Source organism: Phyllobates terribilis, unplaced genomic scaffold (genome assembly GCF_046119375.1).
Source record: "Phyllobates terribilis strain yellow unplaced genomic scaffold, ASM4611937v1 Scaffold_10__3_contigs__length_209671492, whole genome shotgun sequence".
NCBI lineage: Eukaryota > Metazoa > Chordata > Amphibia > Anura > Dendrobatidae > Phyllobates > Phyllobates terribilis.
In genome coordinates this window covers 125089578-125111227 of record NW_027362770.1, presented here as the reverse complement: position 1 = coordinate 125111227, position 21650 = coordinate 125089578, and the positions used below count along the sequence as shown (strand labels likewise).

Here is a 21650-nt window from a genome sequence, read left to right as displayed (position 1 = left end):
TCTAAGCGTATTAATTTAGTGCTCAAATGTTCCCTTAAAGTCATTCCTTACCAAAGGTACTGGAGCACTCTCAAATATGGACCAGAGCTTCCAGTTAAGTTCTCTTTAAGAAAAATGTCTCCAAAATTGTCACCACGAAAATACAGTGCAATCTGCTGGCACCCTGTTATAGAGCAGAGAAGAATGATTTATAGCTTTCGGAGAAAAGATTCACTGTGTTTTAATCATGTAAACTTCTGCTCTTTCTGGGAATTTTGGTCCGGCTTTTCCTACACCTTCTCTATAAGGTGATGACTGCAGATTTCAATGCATTTTTGTGGTGACAGGTTCCATTTAAGTGCATGTATGTGGGGTTAAAAAGCATTTTTGCCACTGGGCGTCATTAAAAAAATGTGCACATTTTTGTCTTTTCCAAGCTTTTTGTTTACTTTTTAATTTAGAGGACGTCTGTGGTCATAAATCAGTCGAGAGGAACTTTTATATTGCGGCAACGAGCGTTCCCTGGAAGTGTGAACAGGCTGACGATCACCTGATTAATGAGCAAAATGCTTGCTCGTCGGGTGAAAGCTTAGAATAATCATCGTTCTCGGCAGCACATCATCCGGTGTAAACAAGACGTGCTGGCGAGAATAATCGGAAACAAACGTGTTAACCTGCGCTGCCGTAGAAAGATGAAAAGACTGGAATCCAAGTAATATGGTTTATTTGTCAACGCGTTTCCAAGTTTAAAACTTCATCAGGACAAATTACGATGATCACGGTTTGTCCTGATGAAGTTTTAGACTTCGAAACGCGTTGACAAATAAACTGCATTACTTTGATTCCCGTCTTATCTTTTGATGGCAGCGCAGGTTAACATACGTGCTTCTGATTTTTCCTCCTCGGTCTGCAGCAGCCAAAAGCCTCTTCAATAGTTGTGTGAACACAACCCAACCAGGTGAGCAATTTTATCTACACAATTTACCCAGATAAGTCTACTGCACTTTGGCATTCTCTAGTTTTATAATTCTGCAAGAATAATGACAAGCTATGGGCACAGAACACTCCATTATTGATCGTTCTGTGCGCATAGGAACAGCAGTCACCTGTCAGACCAAGCTCACTGATTGATTCTCAATTAACTCATTCTGCAACCAACATTAGACAGCAATATAGCAGCTATAGAGCGGAAATGGTGCAACATTTTTAATGAAACTCAATTGCAAAGATTATTATCTCCAAAATACATACATAACAAAACACAAATCTTAAATGAAGAACGCCAAAATCTGCATTTGTATTACGAACATACCTATCTTCTAGAAACTGGAGCACACCATATGATCATAAAAGTAAAATAATTATAAAACACGCATAAAAAAAAAAAACAGAATAATACGGAGGACACGTCCACATAGAAGCATGAGCTGCAAACCCCATGGATAAGTAGTAAAACATAGTAAATCTATACTGACAAGTATAATATAGAAGAGGGCAGTATGAAGGGGGTGTAAAAACACCCAAAATGTACATTGAATAGTCAGGTAAGCTTAGAAAGTAGTGCACAAAAAGTAAAAGCAAACCTTGAGATGCAGAAGGACCACAATGTGATCCACAAATAACGTGGATGAGTAGTAATACACAGTAATAAAAACGGGATCAATATATGCTGACATAGTAATGCCCAAAGTATATGCCAAATAGCCAGCAAGGTAAATACAAACCACCAACTGCAGCACAGCCCCGACGTACGTTACGCCTATAGCTTACTCACGGGGGATACATGAGGACAATATACCTTTAAGTGTAGATTTATTCACTGTATATTATCTATGTAGATTGGTGCTCGTGTCCATACCCTCTATTATAATATGGATGAAAAACACAAAAAATGTACTTTTTTCTTACTGTAAGGTGGAAACCGTAAATAACATGCAACTTGTAGTCTGACGGCAAAATCAAGACCTAGACTAGTGGCACATTATTGGTTGCACAAATTTTTTCAATGTCCAAACCCAGCTGAAAAGTTTGACTAATCCTATAAAAAAACTTTTGATATGTTAAAGCCCCTTAGAAGCCATGTTAATCTGTGGAAATATGGGTTTTGAGACCCCCATTGATCAATCATCTGACCAGGCAAAAGTGCTCAGCCAAAAGGAGTGCACACAGTGGTGTAGTGGCTCAACAGGAAGTCTATGTCCGTACACCACTGTGTGCACACGCACATCAGCTGACCGCCCACTGGACTCGTGTGCACACACCGGGGAGATCAATGGATAAACTACAAATTATACTTAATATTCTCCAACAAATCTATACATCATTCTGCTCAGCTTCTCCTCTGTACCGTGCTGTCCACAGATCAGACAGCATGTATAAGGTGACAGGTTCCCTTTAAGACCTGCAGGGTGGCACATATTGATCATATATGCACATACTTTGCGGGTGATCAGATTTTCCTGCGCCAAGATTTTAAGTAATAACAAAGAGGGGGCAAATAAAAAGCCAATCGTAGTCCCAGGGGTCTTCAAAAAAATATTACAATTACAATAAAAAAGATCAAACACAGCAAATTTACCCTGAATAGTAACTTTTTTGGTTTACTTATGATGGAGGATTTTGGAGTTACCCAATATTTCATTACTATAGGTCTATAGCAGAGCAGTGCATTGTGGGATCAGAGGTGATGGTTACAGTTAGGCTGGGTTCACACTCTGCCTGTGTACAGACCACAATGCTCCATGTGGTGGCGAATCTCCCAACTCAAAGTTAAAGGGGTTTTCCCACGAACAAAGTACATTTTTAATTACGGTAATAGATCTTAGAATACTACGTTCCACAATTGGATGTGTTTAAATAAAATGTTCCTGTGCTGAGATAATCTTATAAATGTGCCCCTGCTGTGTACTGTGTAATGGCTGTGTCTGACCGTGCAGGAACATGGTCTGATCATACCACATCTCCTGGACAGGGGAAGACGCAACAGAGTATACAGACAGGACAGCAGGGGATCACAGCTTATTCTGTGCGGTAAAACATTTCCCTGCCTGCTTTAAAACAATGTATGACCTCAAAGAAAGAATTATTTGCGATCCTGTGCTGTAATGTCTATATACCATTTTTGTGTCCTCCTCTGCCAGGAGATGTGGTATGATCAGACCATGTTCCTGTACAGTCAGACACAGCCATTATACAGTACACAGCAGGGGCACATTTATAAGATTATCTCAGCACAGGAACATTTTCTTTTAAACACATCCAATTGTGGAACACATTATTCAAAAATGTATTGATTAAAATTAACTTTGTTTGTGGGAAAAACACTTTAATCCTTATGTGTGTGTCTAAGAAGCATTAAGTTTGGGTTGGGAGATCCATGGTCAGTCTGGGCATTGTGTTTCACTTACGGGTTTGTGAAAACGGCTTGTGCGAACCTGGTCTAAGGGCAACCAGTTGAATTTTTTTTTAGGAAAAAAACAAAAAGAAAAAAAGCTTGTCATACAAAAGCGGTAGCTCTCAACTGCCCTATACACAAGAAAGTCCTTCAGTATGGTGCTCATAACCGTGCCGACATATATTGGCACTTCTAAATAGCTGCCTATAAAACACCGTTTAACCATATGACCAACAAAGTGGCCACAAGCTGCAGACTCTACATGCCAGGGACCTTGGCGAGAGTCATGTGCCACAAGTTTGTAAAGATCCTGCTGAAAAGGACAGCTAGGGGGTCCTCACCTAGGGTCTGTGCACACTTATGTCTTTTAGACGTCCACGTACCAGCCGAGATATACAGGAGAGACAGGCTTCAGGACATGCCGGCGGCCTTTTGTCCTGCAGAGTCTTGTTTAGGCGCCTTTACTTCTGCGGGGTTTTTTTTTTTTTTTGCCTCCAAGTAGAAGCCACCTGAAGAACGGCCGGGTCACTTATATTAACCACTTCAATTCCTTTGAAGGGGATAGAACCACCTCAAAAAGCCTGAGTGTCGTTCAGACGTTGCAGTATGTTCTCTATAGTGATTATGGAGCGCTAGGTCAGACTGGTTACGGGGCGGACCCGTCAGGAAGAGGTCGTATGCACATTAGACTGCTCTTGTGCGAGGTCCTGAACCCTTATTACAACACCACAAATTAGTACAAACTAAACTGGAGTTTCAGGTTTTTTTCCCCTTTATCTTACAAGGGGTGAAAAAGGACAACCATTGATTGAAATGCCCACTTTTTATTCTAACGCAGTTCTGGGTGGTCAAGACTATAATCCTCCCCTCCAAAAAAAACCAAAGAAGGAATCTGTGCTTTTAAAAATGCAGAATGACAAGAGTGAATTAACTCACTGCAAGCAAGACAACGATTTCCTGATGATGAAAGTGGTTCTACAGGAATTGGCAAAAATCGTCCGGCATTTGTGAAATGTCACCAAGTCAGCAAACACTGCGCACATGTATTCCCACTACGGCAGCCCCACAAGGCCGGCAGCGATCCCAGCAGATTTCGCACAGAGCTGGAAAGCGATTAGGTGACACCGGTGTAGCGGCTTCCACTATGGAGGGTAGGAGTAATCAGTGACTAAAGTAACTGTACTCTCATATCTTGCATCTCTCCAATGCAGAATGTGCTTTTTTAGACAGCACTGGGGGTGGGGCACAAAACTGCCAGTTAACCCCTCACAGCCCTGTGTATGAGGCGGGCGGGCCTGGAGCCCAGCAGGATGGTTCACTCTTCAAACAAATTGTTCTGCTCAGTGAAATCTGCTTCTCCCCCACCCACGCAAACACGAAACAATGCATTCCTGCAGCCTGGGCCAACATACAGTGGAAGGCTCGCTCTACTTAATTCTTTTGACTGCCTGGTGTCGCTGAACGTACAAGACTTGCAAGAACAGATCGTCAGATCGGTTTTCTTTTCTGTTACCATAAAACATAACAAAACAGCCAAGATCTTCATAGCCGGGCCTGAGCAGCCCAACGGCCATGGAAATCACTCTTCACACACAACCAATGTTTTATCGCAAACTTGGTGTCATCACTGCCGAGAGATACCAGGTAGGCAGCACGTACCGACACGTGCCAACCAGGAGAACGGCAAGATCACCTGCAAGAGCGGAACAGATTTTATTAGCGGTCTGCTGGAAGCATAAGGTTTGGTTCACACACATTACAGCGTAAAAAAAAAGTTAAAAAAAATGGATCTTGTTGTTTTTGGAGTGGAATTTTAGAAGAAGATTTCACTCACTCCATAACCATGTGTGAAATCCGCAGTGAAAATACACCGGGTGTAAAAATCCGCTCCAGCCCTACATGAGTGCATGAGGTTTATTGAAACCTATTAACATCTACCTGTAGTTTTTGCTAAATGTCAGAGCACAGTGAGGTTTTTTTTATGACATTTTGGAGAGGAAAGTCAAAATTGTGACTTTTTGATGAGTTGCTTCTCAGTTTCTGCACCAAAAAAGACTGTGCACATAGCAATTCTGTTACACAATGGGAAGGGATTCAAGAAGGGTTTTCCAGGATTAATTTTTTTTTACTAAGAGGCCGATAACTACCTGCCTGTTAGCGGCTCAGGGAGGTCACAAACCACTCTTGCCGACGATTCTGCTGCTCCACATCAACAGAGCAGCTCTTCCTCTTGTGGGCTCCTCTGTTGACAGGGCGTGACAGTTGACAGTCACGCTCATTCAACAGCGGAAGAGAGGAAGCTGCCCAGTCGACATGACGTCGGTGGAAGCCGCAGAATCGGCAGCAGGAGTGGTCTGTGACTACTCTGAGCCAGCAAAGATCGGCAGCGGGCTCCCCGTTAGTTCCCACAGTTAGAAAAAAAAAATAATAATAATTATATACATATATTTTTTTATAACCAATTAATAATAAATACTGCTGCAAAAAAAAAAAATTTAATGAACACCACAGCCGGAGTTTTCCTAAAGAATCTTCTTGCAATATTGGGCGGTTAAGCCGCTGTGTAAAAGACGCTGTGTGCACATACCCAAAGTCACAAATTATGTGACACCGTTTTTGTTATATTTACGTTGCTCTCATCACTTAAAAAGTGGAAAGGAAAGTGTGGTGGTCGGCCATACAATTAAGGCTTATGCCAGTATTACAAATTGTGCCTTGTTAAAAAGACGCAACTCTCGCTCCACGGAAGGGAGGAGGCGTAGAACGTGGAGAAACGGCACTGGACAGAAGTGCGATATGTAAAAAGATGCTCCTGATATATAAAACATCGAGCAACATTTTGATAAATTTGATGCAAAAAGACGACAACACTGCCACAAGCAAAATGAACAATTCTCCTCATGACAAATCAACCATGTGTGAATCCACCCAATTATGTAGGGGTTTGTGGTTAGCAGTTTCCTTGCAGCAATAGGTTGCAGAATCCAAAGGCAAAAAGGGTCACAATGTGCAAGCTCTGTTCCTGGAGCTCATGAATAGCAGAACGAAAGCTGGACGGGCACGTGAGATATATGACAATATATGAGATATCAGAAGCTCCTCTCCCCCCCATACACAGGAACACTGTGTCCGGCTGATCATTCCCGTGTTTTCTCTAAAAGTCACTGCCAGATTATTTCCCAGTCAAACAAAGGAATCGGTAGATTGAAATCCAACCACCTGATCCTTAGATCCTAGAGATGGGCGGCACGGAGGCTCAGTGGATAGCACTGCAGCCCTGCAGCACTGGGGTCCTGGGTTCAAATCCCACCAAGGACAACATCTGCAAGGAGTTTGTATGTTCTCCCTGTGTTTGCGTGGGTTTCCTCCGGGTTCTCCGGTTTCCTCCCACACTCCAAAGACATACTGATAGGGAATCTAGATTGTGAGCCCCGATGGGGACAGCGATGATAATGTATGTAAAGTGCTGTGGAATATGTTAGCGCTATATAAAAATAAAGATTATTATTATAACAACGTCTCGGATAACATTCAATAGACCCCCATACACATTAGATGGAAGACCAATCCCACCTAAATCTGCAGGTTCGGCCTACAAGTCCCAGGCAAACTGCGAGTGCCCTAAAGCCCCCCACACATTAGATAGCTGTCAGATTAACAGAAATTCAGCCGGCAGCTATCTCGCCTCTCTGCTCTCTTGTTCTCTATGAGAGCTGCTGCCAGGCATCTCTGGCGGAGGCTTCTCTCTCAGGCCTCATTCACACATCAGTATTTGTCTCCAAAACACAGAACGGCGTTAATCTCTCAATTATAGTTTTTCTCTAAGTTTCACAGCTGGTTTTGGCATACAAACACTGATGCGAAAATAGAGAACAAAATGATTGGCAGTTTATGCAAAATGCAGCAAAAACATGGTGTGAATGAGGCCTTATTCTGCATTCACACTACTATTTTAAACAGATTTTTTTTTATTTTATTTTAAATTGAAAAGTCCTACGCTCAGATGTTCCTTCAAAGCTCATATGGGGATACTGAAAAGTCTACTTGCATTTTATTTTTGTTTGTGGCAGCTTTAATACCTGCTAGGTATTTTTGCATATTTCTGGCATTTTTCCATAGGCTTCATAACAAAAAAACAAAAACATAAATGCAACAAGTAATACAAGAAACTGAGCAAACACAGAACACAGGGCCTCATTTATGAAACCTGTGACAGTAACTGTCTTTGTTGCCGTAGCAACAGAACTTTGATTCCAAGATTCCAATTTCCCAGAGTACTTTTTTTTTTTTTTAAATTAAAGCAGAGCTGTGATTGGTTGCTATGGGCAACATTGGCAGTTTTCACAACTACTACCCGGTGCGAGGGAGGCCTAAAGGCAGATTTTGGTATCATATTTCAGTTCCTCATTACTTTCAAGACCTTTGCTTGCAGTCAATCAACAGAACGCTTCATTGTTTACGTCCTAGAAACGTGATGATGGCACATGTACACGGCGAGCTAGTGGCGAAGACTCCGATTTTTTTTACGATGTTGCTCAATCCTATGGGTCATAATGCTACAAGAAACATTTTATATTCTCTTCTGGAAAAGGCCAAAGCAACAGAGAACACTATATGGTCTGGCAACATATGCATTGTATACAGACGTTTGAGGTAGACGGACAGATACAACGTTGTTCACACAACTAATAGTCACACAGCTCCTGGTAGGATTTATGAGCATGTGAAACCTGAATAACTGCATAAAGAAAAAGGGGTTAAGAAAGCAAAACCAATGTATTATGGACACCCCCCCCCTCCCCCCATCAATAGACCCCACATGCGGCTATATAGTACCTCTATAAGACACTCATCTGGAGAGTAATTGTGAGACGGTATCATGCATACCTGTGGAGGTTTGGACTCTGTAGTTATGAATACCACAAAAATGGAGTCTCATTTCATGGGTTTCAAGCCAAACAGCTGCATGCAGCCTTATATCACAGAGTACAATGTCAAGCGTCAGATGTAGTGATGTACAGCAGCCTTCATTGGACTCTGGAGCGATAGAAAACATGTTCTGTTCAATGATGGCTCACAATTCTATATCTGGCCATGTGATGGCGGAATCTGGGATTGGCGACTGAAAGGAGACCGCTACCTGCCAACTTGTAAAGTTTTTTTTTGGACGAGGCATAATGCTATGGCGTTGTTTTTACTTAATGTCCAGTATAGATACAAAGCACACTGGAAGGCTATTTCTAACCATGTATACTAGTCATCTGACTACATATACCAATTTGTCCGGCAGAACACAATTCAGTGTTCCTCTGCACCACACTTGTCAAACTCCAGCCTGTGGGCCAAATCTGACTCACAGGGTGGTTTGATTTGGTCCTTGACACCAGAACCACCACTCCTATGTGGGGCCCATTATTCTGTACGGAGGACTATGCGGGGCCCATTATACTGTACGGAGGACTATGCGGGGCCCATTATACTGTACGGAGGACTATGCGGGGCCCATTATACTGTGCGGAGGACTATGTGGGGCCCATTATTCTGTATGGGGGACTATGTGGGGCCCATTATATTGTATAATGGTTGGCCAGCGTCTTTGTCCAAGTTTCTCATTTTGGCCCTCTGTGTGTTTGAGTTTGACATCCCTGCTCTACACAATCTCCTCCAAAATGTCCTGCTTTAAGAAAAAAATCTCAAGGGAAAGGCCCTGTTGCTCAACAGGTGTCCTCAGGGCATTTGCAGTGGACATCAGGATCAGGTTACAGCAATCCCTGCACCCTCGCCTCCCAGAAATGCTTGGTTTCTATTGTGTGAGAATACAGGAATACTTGTAAAAAAAGAGATTGATCGGTAACGAAGAAACGATCTCATGGGAACACCGAGAGCCGCTAAACCCACATGTGACAACGGTAATGTGTCGGTGTGATGATGGCGGAGAAGACAAGCTCATGATTTGACATAGATGACTATCTGCAGCCTTGTTCTCGCCGTCACACCCTCTCCAGCCTTCCCCTCGCTTCCTGCGGCTTCTTCTCTAAGATCTGAGGGATTTCTCATTGTCGACCTCCAAAGGCAATATGCTGGTGTGCATGACTAGTACGGTAGGCCTGCAGTGCTGATCCTCCCGGTGACGTCTGCCGCTGCGCACAGCCTTGTCACGCACTGGGGCACTGCCGGCCAGTCTGGAACAGAGCTGAATTGAAGAGCTGTTTCCTGGCATGCTCGGGGAGGGCGTAGCTACTGATAAAATGGTGCCAGGTTTCTTTGCCTTGAACTTTATAGCTTTTTTTTTTTTTTTTTTTTTTTTTTTTTTTAAGAGGAGGTTGTTAAAAGTAAAACAATTGGCCACAAACAGAAAAAAAAAGTCAAATAATACAATAAATACTAATTGGCACAATCCTCAACCTAATTCTACCCAAGGTCTTTGGCTGTCACTACCATCTCCTAGTCCAGTACATAGAGCCTTGAGGTTTGGACATCTGTAGATATGGATACCCCCTGTGTTGATCAGACTTCACCATCTGGCAGCATAGCCGGTGCCACCGCATTCACAGCGGACTACCGGCGCCAACTCCATTCATATCCAGCAGCAGCACCCCCAGAGACGTACGGTGAGCCCCAGACACTGCAGCCTGCGGGGCCTTCACACAGACGCTTTCTACAGGTTTTTTATTCTTCAATAATAAAACCAGTAACTACTTATACAGTAATTCTGGAGCGCTGCCACAGACCAAAGTGCCAGCATTGTATGCCTCGGTCTGCCTGGTGACTAGAATTTCAATATACAAGTGCCCCCCTCTTAACTGCTTAGACTCAAACAAAGGCCAAACCTGCCACCGCGGCCGAGACAATGTGCAAAAGTGTGACACGGATCAAAAGCATCGCCATCCATGTTATTAGACCCCAACAGAGGGACAGTGAGGGTCTATATCCAGAGACCTCCATCAATACTATAGAAAGTCAATCAGGCCTCATTTTATAACCTTTATTATTATCGATATCCCTCTGCTATATGAGGAGCAGGTTACACAGCACAAGAGGGGCAAATATATCGATCTATCCATGTGTAGGTCCGCCAGTATACCACATAGGCCCCCTGCAGAGGACAAATATATCATGGCAAGTCATATATTAGAAAAGGGCAGGATGATAATGAGCTACTACACAACCCTAATGAAGTGCTAATCACGCAGAGTGTGGCCCTCTAGAATAGGTGGTGGGGGGTCCACAGGATCTTATTTGCACCTTCACAGAGGGGATAGCAGAAATCACAGCATCCCAAGCTCCAGCTGTAGGGAGATGGCTTCCTGCAAGCAAAATCATCAGTATAAATGGATTTACATCCTCACCTAATAGATCTAATTAGCGAATATAATTAGCTCTCACTTGCTTGGAATAAGCAGGGCAGCTTTCTCAAGTCGGGTTACAGGGTGCCACCTTATAGGCCGTATTCACAGTTTCATCCTAAAGGCCCAATACATACATACAGATTGTGACTGGTGATCTGATGGTTTTTAGGGGTCTCCCAACTCTCCCCTAACAGATGATGCTGAAAGAGAAGGATCAGGCTCTCAGAACTTCAATGGAGGTTCCCTTTGATTTTAGGGGGAGATAAGGCGCTACCAGAGACAGGTTTCTCTGCTCCCCAGTCGAGCCCTTCTGTATGAGGGAGCCAGGAGAAATGACTACTGGTTTTACATCCCTTTGGCTGACAGCCATTTCTGGACTCTTGTCGGCATCATTGTGAAGCCACATCGATCTACCAGGTCTGATACACACAAAATACCACTGGTGACCAGCAGACCCCCAGGACTTATACTGGGGTCAGTCCGATTTATTTGTGGCTCGTCACGAATATGCCAAGACTGATAACAGAGATACCAACCAGCCTCTAACGATCGTGCAATCTAAGCCGAGAGCCGCATGTAGGGTTCGGACACACCATCGTAGTATGGAATCCAAGTACGGCCATATAGTGCCTGCTCCCAGCACCATTTTACAGACCTAACACTATAAAAGTTTCTTTTTACCAAGCCGTGACTATAAATCGCCACAAAACCAAAAGCTACGCGTGGTTTTGGCTGTAGGCGGCATCATTACCAACCTATGTAACTGTACCCTTTGGTTACACAGAAGATATCTACTATATAATTGTCTTATCCAGTCCGTCCGTCCTGGAAATCCCGCGCCGCTCATTGGTCCGGCAGCGGCCAATCAGCGCCGCGGGATTTCTGAATAAAGATGGCGGCCGTTAGCGGCTCACCTGCGGGACGGAGCTCAGCGGCGATGCAGCCGGGAGATGAGCGCCGAGATGAGCAGCGGAAAGACCGCCGGCGTCGCTGACCTCCATGCGGAAGGGAGGACCGGGGAGCGGCGCTGCGGGTCGGGATACTTCTGCTGCTCGCTGCGGAAGTACCGGCACAGGCAGCTCCGCTCCCCGGGTCCTCACCAAGACGATTCGATGATTGGTCGGGTCCGAAGACCGCGACCAATCACTGATTTTACCGCAAAAGTTAAACACTACTGTGTTGATTGGTCGCGGACGCTGCCCGCGACCAATCACCGATTTGGCCGCCAAATTTAAATATCGGCCGCGACCAATCACCGATCTTGGCTCCACATTTAAACACCGCTGTGCTGATTGGTCGCGGACGCTATTTAAATGTGGCGTCAAAATCGGTGATTGGTCGCCGACGCTGGGCGCGACCAATCAGCGATTTTTACCACAAATGTCCGGACCTTTGTAACACCATGCGGATACTGTGGGGACATCAGCGGCTAGGGTGTCAAGGGAGGACCGGGGAGCGGCGCTGACATCCAATTGGTCGCGGCCGCTATTTAAATGTGCCGCACAAATCGGTGATTGGTCGCGGTCTTGGCCCGCGACCAATCACTGGTCGCGGGCCAAGACCGCGGCAAGATCAGCGATTGGTCGCGGGCCAAGACCGCAGCAAGATCAATCACTGATCTTGCCGCAAAAGTTAAACACTACTGTGCTGATTGGTCGCGGACGCTGCCCGCGACCAATCACCGATTTGGGCGCCAAATTTAAATATCGGCCGCGACCAATCACCGATCTTGCAGACACATTTAAACACCACTGTGCTGATTGGTCGCGGACGCTATTTAAATGTGGCGCCAAAATCTGTGATTGGTCACCGACGCTGGGCGCGACCAATCACAGATTTTGGCGCCACATTTAAATAGCGTCCGCGACCAATCAGCACAGCGGTGTTTAAATGTGTCTGCAAGATCGGTGATTGGTCGCGGGCAGCGCCAGCGACCAATCAGCAATTTTTAATACAAATGTCCGGACCTTTGTAACACCATGCGGATACTGTGGGGACATCAGCGGCTAGTGTGTCAAGGGAGGACCGGGGCAGCAGCGCTGCGGGTCGGGATACTTCTGCTGCGAGCAGTCGCTCATCTCCCGGCTTCTTGCAGTGGAAGTAGCCGCACAGGCAGCGGCGCTCCCCGGTCCTCACCAATACGATTCGCTGATTGGTCGTGCTCTCCGCACGCGACCAATCAGTGATCTTGGCGCTAAAGTTAAACACCGCTCTGCTGATTGGTCATGGCCGCTGCCCGTGACCAATCACCGATTTGGGCGCCACATTTAAATAGTGGCCACGACCAATCACCGATCTTGCCGCCATATTTAAACACTGCTGTGCTGATTAGTCGCGACCGCCGGCTGTGACCAATCAGCGATATAGTCGCCAAATTTCAACACCGCTTTGCTGATTGGTCGCGGTTGCCGGCCGCGACCATTCAGCGATTTTGGCGCCAAATTTAAACACCGCTCTGCTGATTGCGCCCGGTCTGCCGCATACATATTCTAGAATACCCGATGCGTTAGAATCGGGCCACCATCTAGTCTTAAATATAAGCACAGAATTCCTCCAAATATGGATCGAAGCAAAGTAGATTTAGTTTCGACAGATCTGGGCCATACATACAGACTAGACTAATAATATATTATTAGGAATGTCCTGATAACCGGCAAATGATGCAGGAGCTGCGATATCCTTTTCAAGATGATAGAAAATAATAAATCCGCACCCCACTATAAGCACAGATTTGGTGCCAGCGGCACAAGGAGGGCACTTTGGGCACCTGCTGACTCACGACAAGCCCTACTCTGTGCACATGGATAACCCAATTCACAGAACACAGGCTGTTTATGTAGTGACTCACAGACATTCCTTAAAGTCATAAACACACATTTAAAGGGGCGGTGCCGAGTACTGACCTGGTGTGAAATTCTTAGCCTTGACCTTAATTATTTTGTTGACCATAAATTAGCAGACACCCTGTGTATCCTCGAGATTTCTATCCACATCTTTATATTTTCTAATAAGGTTATATCAGCATGATAAAATGGCTAGGCATGTAGGGAACTGTATAGTCAGGGGCACACTGGCAAATACCGGATAACTCCAGGTTACATTTATGGCCAAACAGATCTAGAAGCCCCTGACAGCACAAATTTGTAGCTGAAACGATTATGGCTGCATCCTTGTTTCAGTAAGAACACAAGGATCGAGCGCTGACGTGCACCATATATCATCCTACTTTCTGACAGTCATCATTTGTTGGATTCCCCTATACACACCCTATGGTCAGGGGGTCTCCTCGCAATTGGCGGATTGAGGCTACATTATTGTAATGTGAATGGTGACCCTAAAGGCCTTCCAAACACATTAGATAAATGTCGGCCGAATGTGTCAGTTTTGGTGGAATCAGAAGACCATCCAATGTGAATGGGAGCCTCTTTACAGTCTCCTGACAGATTAAGTTGGGAGGCATAAAGATTGGGCCGATGGAATTCAACCTCTAGGGGTTATAAGCCACTGCCATATAATTCTGGCAGCGGCTTTCTCAGAGAGAGCACAGCACCACTCAGCTGAATTTTCCTGCATATAAGGAAGTTGGAAGAGATAGATGTCAGAGGAAAGATCATCTGGTCCACAGCCATCTGATTATATGGCAGGCTTTACATTGATCTTGCAGACCCTGCCAAACACAGATACCAACCATAGAGCTAGGATGGTTATTTCATGGTCATTGAATCAATACTATTTGCAGGACCCTGATCTAGTGACCAAGTTGATAGTTGGTGGCTGACAGATCAGAGCCCTGCGTACCTGCTCCTTCCCGGCACCTCTTCTTATTACCAGGTCTGGCGAAACGTCAAGCCAGTCCTACTAATCAAAGCGGGAGTCGGGGATGCCGGCAGGTATGAGGTGGTTGATGGGGATCTCCTCTGGCAGCCACTGTCTCATGCTTGCGTTTTTTTTTATGGAAAGGTGATAAGCAGCGGCCAGTTAGTTGCATATAAACAAGACCATATGGGTTAAATATCTAAGTGCTGGATGGACCATAGATGAGACTGACCAAACCAACAGGATCTGATACGTAAGAGCAGTTTGGGATCGGTTTCTCAAGCAGAAGTCCTGCTCAGAGTCTCCTCCTAAAGTGAAGAGGAGAGCAAAGAAAAAAAAAGCCGTATGACAAATGTAAATGTGAAGGTGGTGGATGCCAATCGTTGAGCTCTTCCTTAAGGGTATGTATACACACGCGAAGGTTTCGTAGCAGAAATTACTTCTGAACGAGGTGGTTTCTGCATCATGTACATTATGTCTGCAAACACCAAACAGAAATGTCGGCATCAGATCTGTTGTAGCTGAACATATCCCCAAGTCCTATACAAGCCTCCTCCGAGCACAGCCCGAGCCTGCCCATACAACGCTCCGATAACCTGTAGTAACCCAGCTAACAAAGGCAGGCATTGTCTGGGCACATCAGCTAATGGTAAACCTTCTGTACAGCGAGTCCTCTAATCCGGTACCGGCACCAGTGAACAGGATTATATAAAGACGACTCAGTGACATATAGGGGATTTTTTGTTTTTACTGAATTTCCAAAATAATTTATCAAAGGGGAAAGAAGGAAAAAAAAAAAAGTCAAGAGATCTTCCCTGAAGGCCTCAGATGATACAGAATTACTAATCACCAACCTGCGACTCCCTTGCAGCTGTAAAACTACAACTCCCAGCATGCCAGCCTGGAGCCAAATCAGCGGCTCATTCTGCCGAACGAGACAAAGGGGGGTGAAGGGGTTAAAGCCAACATATTCCTCTTTGCGGTAACCTTTACAAAGCTGGACACAAAGCAGCCTTGCTGGTGTTCAGGGGATTACGCGGCTTTGAAGCACAGTGACTCAGAACAATTGCTTACATTCGAGGAGACGGAGGGTAGAACACGCTGAACCTTCCATAACCGGCAAAGTAACCAAACAGCCGCGTAGTAAACTACCAGTTGCATAATGACCAGCAATTTAAAGGGAACACGCTGGACCTCAGATGTAACAGCTAGAACATATAGTGCTGTAGGCGCCCAGTCACCAAATGACGAGTAGTGCCCAACGATATTCGAAAATACAGCATGCCGTGTCCTCACTGGGAATCAAAGCATTAGAACGCTGAAAAGTCAGCCGAAACTCATCAATATTCCCAGACTGACACATGGGCAATGTATAAATCTTTGTGCTTGTTATTACGGGGGCCAGCATGAGGCACCCCTCTCTGACAGCCCAAATACCATTATGGGAGCTTTCCCATACGGGTAACCCATTTCCATGGGTGCAGACTTTACCTACCCCTACGCTTACAGATGGGCAGAACAATTATGGCTAAAGGCTATACCGGGACAGCCATTCCTCTGGAGCCCCCACATACATATGAATGCTCAGCCAAGTGTGCGTACATACTCAAAGGGGAGAGGAGGAAGCCACTTACATCCCTTAAGAGCAAAATGATAGGACACTGTGAAACCCATCATTCGCAGACAATCTTTCCCCCAATATCTTCTGTCTGGAGAGATTCTGGATGCTCACTATTGCGTTCAGATATTCTGCTCTTCCCAGTACTCAAATGGTCTTTCAAGAAATTACATACTATGGACAAAATGGTCAATTTATTTCTACAGCTCATATCCTGCATTAAAAAGGGCTGGAGCCCCGGGCTTTTTTTTTTTTTTTTTTTTTTATTGGCCAGGGAAAATTAGTGGGGTAGTACACATGCGAGGACTATGAACCCGCAAAGATATCTGCTTGGGCTTTTTTAGGTGTACCACTCAAAAAAGTAAAATTTAAAGATACCCCACTAATGAACAGCTTATTTGGTTATTTGCACACAGAATTCAACAGTTCACACATTTTTGGAAAGGACAGGTACATTTCAATATCTTTGAAGCTACACAATGTTCTGCTTCTAGGCCAGAAGTCATTGCCTTGAAGTGGGGGTGGGAGACGGTTGTCCATTTTGGCTCTGAATCCTTGGCCTTGGTCTTATACAATAGGGAGTTGATCAAAGAGCGGGGTCTTTTGTGACTACATAATAGGGAAGAGACTAATTATTAGTAAAGCAGCCCGTTCAATGGTAGAATCTCTCCACCTCAAACAGAGGACTTTTTTTTCGTCACTGGCCTCTGTGATTGAGGTCACTTCACGCTGTCCAGCAGGTTCCTCCTCCCTAGGACGTACCGGAGCCTCATTTACGCTTCTTCCAATTCAACGTTCTTTATTTTAAAGTGTGACCAAGTACAAAACTGCTGAGGAGAGCATAAACCCTACCGGGTCACAGTCTCTTTACATGCACGTATGGGGGTTGAAGGGTTACTCAAAAACCAAAAGTGATCTAAACAGAACCAAGAATGTAACCAAGACAAGAGCCAAATGACTTTCTGAATTAAGAATGGGGCTACAAGACGACTATGCAACATATCATCATTATCAAAAATATAGGTCGCAACCAGCAAACTGGCTGGAAACTTACGGCTAATGCAGACATCTGTGAAACTGAGCATGGACCGTCCATGAGTCTCCTAACTCAGACTCCGATATGCCTATGAAGCCATCATGCATGGGTTGGGAGACTCGTGGACAAGTCCATTAATTGCGGCTCATGCTCGGACTGTCGCTGTAATTTGCTGGTGGCAAAGCATCCACATTAAGCCCTGAAACTCATCCCGGTTTGAAGGAATGTAGCTCCAAACTAGGTCTAGAAATGGTGCTGATTCTGGAGGAAAAAAAATGTTTTCCAGTTCTTAGGCTATGTACACACAGAGGATTTTGAGGCTTTCAAAAACTACAAGTATTTGAAGCAAAAAGCTTCAGGAAACTCCCCTTTGGGGGGGAATTTTTTCTGAAGAGTTTCCTGAATCTCTTTTTGCAGCCTTTTGATTGGACAGTGCTTACTTTGGAAAAGTCTCCTTCAAGATCCTTTACAAAAAGGTGATGTACTTTTTTTCCCCACAAGGTGGTTTTCAAAAGCTCAAATCAGGAAAAAAAAAAAATAGGTTTTAGGGGGTTTATAACTTCTTTGTACGAACAGGAAGGGCATGTGCACACAACGCTTTTTTCCCTGGAAGTGGACCCAGGGAGTTTTTCTTCTATATACCATTTCAAAAGGTTTTGAAAAGTTACACCAAGAAATGGTGAGGTAGAAATGTGCTCCCCATTTGCTGTGGCCTCTCCTCTGATGACACATCCAGGCTTCCCGTACCGCGCTATTGTTCATCTCCACCAACTTCCTTTTTCTTATTTTAACTACACAACACACAGGAAAGTCACATCAGTTAAACATCTCCTGCCGGTGATCACCAAACGGCAAGAAAATCTCTACACAGCGCTCACCCATGGGTTGGCACGACTCAGTCTACACTACGAAGAATCCTACACTTACAGCACACGTGTCAAACTCTGGCCCATGACACCAGAACCAGCACCCCTATGTGGGGCCCATTATACTGTGTGGAGGACTACGTGGGCCCATTATACTGTGTGGAGGACTACGTGGGCCCATTATACTGTGTGGAGGACTACGTGGGCCCATTATACTGTGTGGAGGACTACGTGGGCCCATTATACTGTGTGGAGGACTACGTGGGCCCATTATACTGTGTGGAGGACTACGTGGGCCCATTATACTGTGTGGAGGACTACGTGGGCCCATTATACTGTGTGGAGGACTACGTGGGCCCATTATACTGTGTGGAGGACTACGTGGGCCCATTATACTGTGTGGAGGACTACGTGGGCCCATTATACTGTGTGGAGGACTACGTGGGCCCATTATACTGTGTGGAGGACTACGTGGGCCCATTATACTGTGTGGAGGACTACGTGGGCCCATTATACTGTGTGGAGGACTACGTGGGCCCATTATACTGTGTGGAGGACTACGTGGGCCCATTATACTGTATGGAGGACTACGTGGGCCCATTATACTGTATGGAGGACTACGTGGGCCCATTATACTGTATGGAGGACTACGTGGGCCCATTATACTGTATGGAGGACTAAGTGGGGCCCCTTATACTGTATGGAGGACTAAGTGGGGCCCCTTATACTGTATGGAGGACTATGTGGAGCCCATTATACTGTATAGAGCACTATGTGTGCCCATTATTCTGTATGGAGGACTATGTAGGGCCCATTATACTGTATGCAGAACTATGTGGGGCCCATTATACTGTATACTGGTTGGCCTTTTCCAAATTTTTCATTTCGGCCCTCTGTGGGTTTTGAGTTTGACATCCCTAAGAGAGTGACCCAGAAGCCATACTATGTGTAAAAATGGCAGAATACCAACCCAGACCCCCCCCCCCACCTATAAAATAATATAAAAAAAAAAGCACAAAAAAAAAAAAAAACGCACACTTTATAAAAAAAATCTGGTCTGACCTATAAGCTATGGAAAAGGTATTTCTCTAGGTATTTGGGGGAGGTATAGTTAAAGGTCCGCTGAACCAAAAGTCTTGCAGCTGATTGGTTGATCAGGACAGAAAGTCAATCGCCCGCTGGATCATGTATGGGAAACCAGAAAAGTAGTTTTCAGCAGGAGACCCAGCAAATGACAAGTCAATCACACCACACAGATTTTTACAGCTGGCAAAGGCTGAAATGCGATAAAAAACAAAAAACAAACCCCTTATGGATCACAATTTTTAACAGACAATAGTCCATCCTCATAATAGGTCATATGTAATTTCCCAACGAAGGCCAGCCGAAAAAGTCAACATCAGCCATTTTAGGGCACATAACGTCTTTCAGATAGTTTTGCCTATTAGCCTCTGAAAAAGGGCTGCAAATCCACAGCAAGAAATTAACATAACGCACAGAAATGTATAACTAACAATGCTGTTCACATGTTCAGACTTTTTTCACTTTTAACCACTTCAGGGTTTGGAAACCGTGAACCGGTTAAAAGATGTTACCTGTTCATCCTTCTGGCGGCTTCGATTGGAAGCCGCCCGCTCTATATACTTCCAAGTATAAAGCAGAGTCGCCACAAAGACGATGGCGAAACCGCTTCAGAAAAAAAGACAGCTGGCTTTTTCCTGACGTAGGAAGCCTAAACTGGCCAAAAGCATATTGTGGTAGGTCAAAATATAATAATCCACAAGAGAGAACTAGACCTCCACACAAATTAAATGCAAAATTAAATATTTTATTAATTTTCACAGAGCAATATTTAAAAACCTTTTAAAAAAATACCTATAGGAGGACAATGAGCCATGAAAGAACAGTACACTGGATCAGAAATACATTACATAAATGAAGTCTGACAATCATATCTTAATAGCAGTGGGTGTATATTGGATCATAAAGTGATCATACAATAAGAATTTAATAGACAAATGTATAAAGAAATTATCTAATACAATGACTTCAAAACAAAATAAGCAGATACCAAAGAATAAAGATGCTATGAAGTCTCAGTATAGAGGTCATGTAACAAATCAAGTGATTATAACCCTGAGAGGAGCCCGGTAATCCCACCCTAGGCACTACATATGAATATAGAAACCCAATGATTTGTAATCTAAAATGCTCAGTGCTATTAAGTGTCAAACAGTCAATACCTTATCCATCCGTGATGCAATACAAAGCTAATGCGGCCCAAATGATCAACCCACCGTAGTAATGTCTCATCCAGTACCCCTTGACGCACGTTTCGCATCAAGCTTCATCAGAAGGCGTTTGCTATATTCATATGTAGTGCATAGGGCGGGATTACCAGGCTCCTCTCAGGATTATAATCACTTAATTTGTTAAATGACCTCTATACTGAGACTTCATAGCATCTTTATTCTTTGGTATCTGCTTACTTTGTTTTGAAATCATTGTATTAGGATAATTTCTTTATACATTTGTCTATTAAATTCTTATTGTATGATCACTTTATGATCCAAAATACACTCACTGCTATTAAAACATGATTGTCGGACTTCATTTATGTAATGTATTTCTCATCCAGTGTACTGTTCTTTCATGGCTCATTGTCCTCCTACAGGTGTTTTCTTAAATTTTTAAATATTGCTCTGTGAAAATTAAAGATATTCGATTTTGCATTTAATTTGTGTGAAGGTCTAGGCCTCTCTTTTTTTTGGATTATTATTTTTCCTGAAGCATCTTTGCCTGAAAATCTCAGCAGAACTGTCTTAAAGACGCTGTGAGTACACACCCTTAGCCTTTACTTGTGTAAAAGTTTCTTTTTGGCACAATATATAAATAAAAAGATTATATTATTATTTCTACCCATAAACCAGCAATGATTTACTGTGCATCAACTATATATAGGCCGACAAAACTGTACAGGGACAGACTGATTGTTAATAGGATCGTTCTGTCCCCATATAGCTTGCATGTTCTCGGCAGCACTTTTCCTGCTTTGATGTGCTGCCGAGAAAAGAGGATTTTTATTTTTGCCAGCATACAATCGATCAGCAAGCATTTTGCTTGTTCGGCAGAATGTTTATACAGTCCGATGTTTGGGATTGAGCAGTCTTATGAATGTGTATATGATCCTAAATAGGATTACATAACAGCATGTCCTGAAAAAAACAAAAACTGCCCTCGTGATCACTACTTCATTTTCGAATGCACAAGGGATCATTGATATGGAACACATCATGGAAAGCACAGGAGTGATGAAGACATGGAGGTGGTGGAAGAAGCCGCAGCACGGACAAGTCACACATGCAACAGACAGGAAGCGTTCGCCTGAGATAAGGAATGCAGTCCCTCCTGATGACATCCACAACTGGGAATGCAGGGCAGACTGGGACCAGTCTGGGAATGCAGGGGAGAGGAGGCGGCCATGCCTGCTACCCCCTGCTCTGCGGGAGGGGCCTGACAGACGCCTGTGGCTCGAATCCCACCAGCCCCGCACCGATCACTACCGGAGGAACTGACCGAAGAGCAGTGGAAA

At 44.4% G+C, this 21650-nt stretch overlaps 1 protein-coding gene across 3 annotated transcripts in view; it reads right to left on the bottom strand.

Moving 5' to 3' along the window:
* MAML1 (mastermind like transcriptional coactivator 1) overlaps positions 1 to 21650 on the bottom strand; it is a 67337-nt gene that overhangs the window by 25920 nt on the left and 19767 nt on the right. Inside the window, exon 1 of one of the 3 annotated variants that reach the window (XM_073649762.1) lies at positions 4310 to 4558. The exons of the other annotated variants lie outside the window; for them this stretch is intronic. The gene's annotated coding sequence lies outside the window, so the exon portion shown is untranslated. Of the gene's footprint in view, positions 1 to 4309; positions 4559 to 21650 lie in introns of those variants that run through there. 3 annotated transcript variants of the gene reach the window in all.